We start from the raw sequence: 6,000 nt of genomic DNA, 5'->3' as shown, positions 1-6,000 counted from the left end.
ATAAAATGCGGCAATTACTAACATGATTCATACAGACTTAAGCATCACTACGAGTGAGAAAATCTCATCGTAGTCAACACCTTGAACTTGTCGAAAACCTTTTTGCGACAAGTCGGGCATTGTAGATAGTAACACTACCATTAGTATCTGTCTTCCTCTTGAAGATCCATTTATTTTCAATGGCTTGCCGATCATCGGGCAAGTCAACCAAAGTCCACACTTTGTTCTCATACATGGATCCTATCTCAGATTTCATGGCCTCAAGCCATTTATCGGAATCTGGGCTCATCATCGCTTCCTCATAGTTTGTAAGTTCGTCATGGTCTGGTAACATGACTTACGGAATATGATTCCCATACCACTCTAGTGCGAAACGTGCTATGGTTGACATACGAGGTTCGGTAGTAACTTGATCTGAAGTTTCATGATCATTATCATTAGCTTCCTCTCTAGTTGGTGTAGGCATCACGGGAACGGTTTTTTGTGATGAACTACTTTCCAGTTCGAGAGAAGGTACAATTACCTCATTAAGTTCTACCTTCCTCCCACTCACTTCTTTCGAAAGAAACTCCTTCTCTAGAAAGGATCCATTCTTAGCAACAAAGATATTGCCTTCCGATCTATGATAGAAGGTGTACCCAACAGTTTCTTTTGGGTATCCTATGAAGACGCACTTCTACTATTTGGGTTCAAGCTTATCAGGCTGAAGCTTTTTCACATAAGCATCGCAACCCCAAACTTTAAGAAATGACAGCTTTGGCTTCTTGCCAAACCATAGTGCATACGGTGTCATTTCAATGGATTTAGACGGTGCCCTATTTAACGTGAATGCAGCTGTCTCTAATGCATAACCCCAAAACGATAGTGGTAAATCGTAAGAGACATCATAGATCGCACCATATCTAATAAAGTACGGTTACGACATTCGGACACACCATTACGATGTGGTGTTCCAGGTGGCGTGAGTTGTGAAACTATTCCACATTGTTTTAAATGAAGGACAAACTCATAACTCAAATATTTGCCTTCGCGATCAGATCGTAGAAACTTTATTTTCTTGTTACGATGATTCTCCACTTAACTCTGAAATTCTTTCAAATTTTCAAATGTTTCAGACTTGTGTTTCATTAAGTAGATATACCCATATCTGCTCAAATCATCTGTGAAGATCAGAAAATAACGATACCCTCCGCGTGCCTCAACACTCATTGGACAACATACATCGGTATGTATTATTTCCAGTAAGTCATTGGCTCGCTCCATTGTTCCGGAGAACGGAGTTTTAGTCGTCTTACCCATGAGGCATGGTTCGCAAGTATCAAATGATTCATAATCAAGTGATTCCAAAAGCCCATCTGCATGGAGTTTCTTCATGCTTTTTACACCAATATGACCTAAACGGCAGCGCCACAAATATGTTGCACTATCATTATCATTTTTTCATCTTTTCGCATCAATATTATGTATATGTGTATCACTATGATCGAGATTCAATAAACCATTTACATTGGGTGTATGACTATAGAAGGTTTTATTCATGTAAACTGAACAACAATTATTCTCTGACTTAAATGAATAACCGTATTGCAATAAACATGATCCAATCATATTCATGCTCAACGCAAACACCAAATAAAATTTATTTAGGTCCAACAGTAAACCCGAAGGTAGAGGGAGTGTGCGATGGTGATCTTATCAACCTTGGAATCACTTCCAACACATATCGTCACCTCGCCCTTAACTAGTCTATGTTCATTTTGTAATTCCTGTTTCGAGTTACTAATCTTAGCAACTAAACCGGTATCAAATACCCTGGGGTTACTATGAACACTAGTAAAATACACATCAATAACATGTATATCAAATATACCTTTGCTCACTTTGCCATCCTTCTTATCCGCCAAGTATTTAGGGTAGTTCCGCTTCGAGTGACCATTCCCTTTGCAGTAGAAGCACTCAGTTTCAGGCTTAGGTCTAGCTTTGGGCTTCTTCGTGGGAGTGGCAACTTGCTTGTCATTCTTCTTGAAGTTCCCTTTCTTTTCCTTTGCCCTTTTTCTTGAAACTAGTGGTCTTGTCAACCATCAACACTTGATGTTTTTTCTTGATTTCTACCTTCGCCGGTTTCAGCATCGTGAAGAGCTCGGGAATTGTTTTCATCATCCCTTGCATATTATAGACTATCACAAAGTTCTAGTAGCTTGGTGATAGTGCCTAGAGAACTCTGTCAATCACTATCTTATCTGGAATACTAACTCCCACTTGATTCAAGCAGTTGTACTACCCAGACATTCTGAGTACATGCTCACTGGCTGAGCTATTCTCCTCCATCTTGTAGACAAAGTACTTGTCAGATGTCTCATACTCTCGACATGGGCATGAGTCTGAAATACCAATTTAAATTCTTGGAACATATTATATGCTCCATGACATTCAAAACATTTGTGAAGTCCCAGTTCTAAGCTGTAAAGCATGGTGCACTGAACTATCAAGTAGTCATCATACCGAGCTTGTCAAACATTCATAACGTCTGCATCTGCTCCTGCAATAGGTATGTCACCTAGCGGTGCATCAAGGACATAATTATTCTATGCAGCAACGAGGATAATCCTCACATCACAGACCTAGTCCACATCATTGCTACTATCATCTTTCAACTTAGTTTTCTCTAGGAACATATCAAAAACATAGGGGAGCTAAAACGCGAGCTATTGATCTACAACATAGATATGCAAATACTATCAGGACTAAGTTCATGATAAATTAAGTTCAATTAATAAAATTACTTAAGAACTCCCACTTATATAGACATCCCTCGAGTCATCTAAATGATTACGTGATCCAAATAACCTAAACCATGTCCGATCATCACATGAGATGGATTAGTCTTCAATGGTGAACATCTCCATGTTGATCATATCTACTATATGATTCACATTCGACCTTTCGGTCTCCAGTGTTCCGAGGCCATGTCTGTACATGCTAGGCTCGTCAAGTTTAACCCGAGTATTCCGCATGTGCAAAACTGTCTTGCACCCGTTGTATGTGAACGTAGAGCTATCACAACCGATCGTCACGCGGTGTCTCAGCACGATGAACTGTCACAACGGTGCATACTTAGGGAGAACACTTATACCTTGAAATTTTAGTAAGGGATCATCTTATAATGCTACAGCCGTACTAAGCAAAATAAGATGCATAAAAGACAAACATCACATGCAATCAAAATATGTGACATGATATGGCCATCATCATCTTGTGCCTTTGATCTCCATCTCCAAAGCACCATCATGATCTCCATCGTCACTGCCTTGACACCTTGATCTCCATCATAGTGTCGTGGTCGTCTCGCCAACTATTGCTTCTTCAACTATCGCTAACGCATAGTGATAAAGTAAAGCAATTACATGGCATTTGCATTTCATACAATAAAGAGACAACCATAAGGCTCCTGCCGATTGCCAGTGACTTTTACAAAACATGACCATCTATACAATAACGTATGTCACATCATGTCTTGACCACATCACATCACAACATGCCCCGCAAAAACAAGTTAGACGTCCTCTACTTTGTTGTTGCAAGTTTTACATGACTGCTACGGGCTTCTAGCAAGAACCGTTCTTACCTACGCATCAAAAACCACAATGGTGATTGATCAAGTTTGCTATTTTAACCTTCAACAAGGACCGGCCGTAGTCAAATTCGATTCAATTAAAGTTGGAGAAACAGGTACCCGCCAGCCACCTTTATGCAAAACTAGTTGCATGTCTGTTGGTGGAACCGGTCTCATGAACGTGGTCATGTAAGGTTGGTCCGGGCCGCTTCATCCAACAATACCGCCGAATCAAAATAAGACATTGGTGGTAAGCAGTATGATGATCACTTCCCACAACTCTTTGTGTTCTACTCGTGCATGTCATCTATGCATAGACCTGGTTCTGATGCCATTGTTGGGGAACGTAGCATGCAATTTCAAAAAAAATCCTACGCTCACGCAAGATCTATCTAGGAGATGCATAGCAACGAGAGGGGAGAGTGTGTCCACGTACCCTCGTAGACCAAAAGCGTAAGCGTTTGACAACGTGGTTGATGTAGTCGAACTTCTTCTTGTTTCGACCGATCAAGCACCGAACATATGGTACCTCCAAGTTCTGCACACGTTCAGCTTGATGACATCCCTCAAACTCTTGATCCAGCAAAGTGTCAAGGGAAAGTTTCGTCAGCACGACGGCATGTTGACGATGATGGTGAAGTGATTCGCGCAGGGCTTTGCCTAAGCACTATGACAATATGACCGGAGGCGTAAACTATGGAGGGGGGTGCCCCACACGGCTAGGAATCAATGTTGTGTGTTCTAGCGGTGCCCCCCCATATATATATACATATATATAGGTGGGAGAGGGAGAGGAGCTACAAGGGGCACCCCAAGTTGGAGTAATCCTATTTGGGTGCCTCCTCCAAGTCGGCCTCCCCCCTTCCATATCCATCGGAGGGGGAAGGAAAGAGAGGGGGGAGGAAACGGGGAGGCCGAATCCTCCCATTTCCTTCTCCCTACCCTTCCTTTCCTTCTCCTCCTATTCAGCCTATAGGGGGTACGCCAGCCCCTTTTTGGACTGGTCAGTCCCTCTTTTGGCCCATTAGGCCCATATAGCTTGCCGGGGGTTGCACAGAACTCCTTCCGGTGACCCAATACGTACCCGGTACCCCCGGAACACTTTCGGTGTCCAAATACTATCGTCCTATATATGAATCTTTACCTCTCGACTATTTAGAGACTCCTCGTCATGTCCGTGATCTCATCCAGCACTCGGAACAACATTTAGTCACCAAATCACATAACTCATATAATACAAAATCATCATCGAACGTTAAGCATGCGGACCCTACGGGTTTGAGAACTATGTAGACATGACCGAGACACCTCTCCGGTCAATAACCAATAGCGGAACCCGGATGCTCATATTGGTTCCCACATATTCTACGAAGATAATTATCGGTCGTTGATACGTCTCCAACGTATCCATAATTTTTTATTGTTCCATGTTGTTATATTATCAATCTTGGATGTTTTATAATCATTTTATAGTCATTTCATATCATTTTCTGGTACTAAACTATTGACATAGTGCCAAGTGCCACTTGCTATTTTCTGCATGTTTTTTACATCACAGGAAATCAATATTAGGCAGAGTCCAAATGCAATGAAACTCCATGGAGATTTTTTATGGACCACAAGACAGATAATGGGCCCTGGCTACGCATGGGGGTTGCTACCTCTTGAGCACTGCGTTGGTTTTCCCTTGAAGAGGAAAGGGTGATGCAGCAAAGTAGCGTAAGTATTTCCCTCAGTTTTTGAGAACCAAGGTATCAATCCAGTAGGAGGCTCCTCAAAAGTCCCACGCACCTACACAAACAAATAAGAACCTCGCAACCAACGCGATAAAGGGGTTGTCAATCCCTTCACGGTAACTTGCAAAAGTGAGATCTGATAGAGATAATAAGATAAGATAAATATTTTTGGTATTTTTATGATATAGATTGGAAAGTAAAAGATGCAAATAAAAGTAGATGAAAAACTTATATGATAAAAGATAGACCCGGGGGCCATAGGTTTCACCAGTGGCTTCTCTCAAGATAGCATAAGTATTACGGTGGGTGAACAAATTACTGTCGAGCAATTGATAGAAAAGTGCATAGTTATGAGAATATCTGGGCATGATCATGTATATAGGCATCACGTCCGTGACAAGTAGATCGAAACGATTCTGCATCTACTACTATTACTCCACACATCGACCCACTCATGCTTGCATCTAGAGTATTAAGTTCATAAGAACAGAGTAACGCATTAAGAAAGATGACATGATGTAGAGGGATAAACTCATGCAATATGATATAAACCCCATCTTTTTATCCTCGATGGCAACAATACAATACGTGCCTTGCTGCCCCTGCTGTCACTGGGAAAGGACGCCGCAAGATTGAACCCAAAGCTAAGCA

Source organism: Triticum dicoccoides, chromosome 3B, assembly GCF_002162155.2.
Source record: "Triticum dicoccoides isolate Atlit2015 ecotype Zavitan chromosome 3B, WEW_v2.0, whole genome shotgun sequence".
In the NCBI taxonomy this organism is placed as follows: Eukaryota; Viridiplantae; Streptophyta; class Magnoliopsida; order Poales; family Poaceae; genus Triticum; species Triticum dicoccoides.
The sequence above is the reverse complement of the archived record's forward strand: the minus strand, read 5'-3'. Positions refer to the sequence as shown.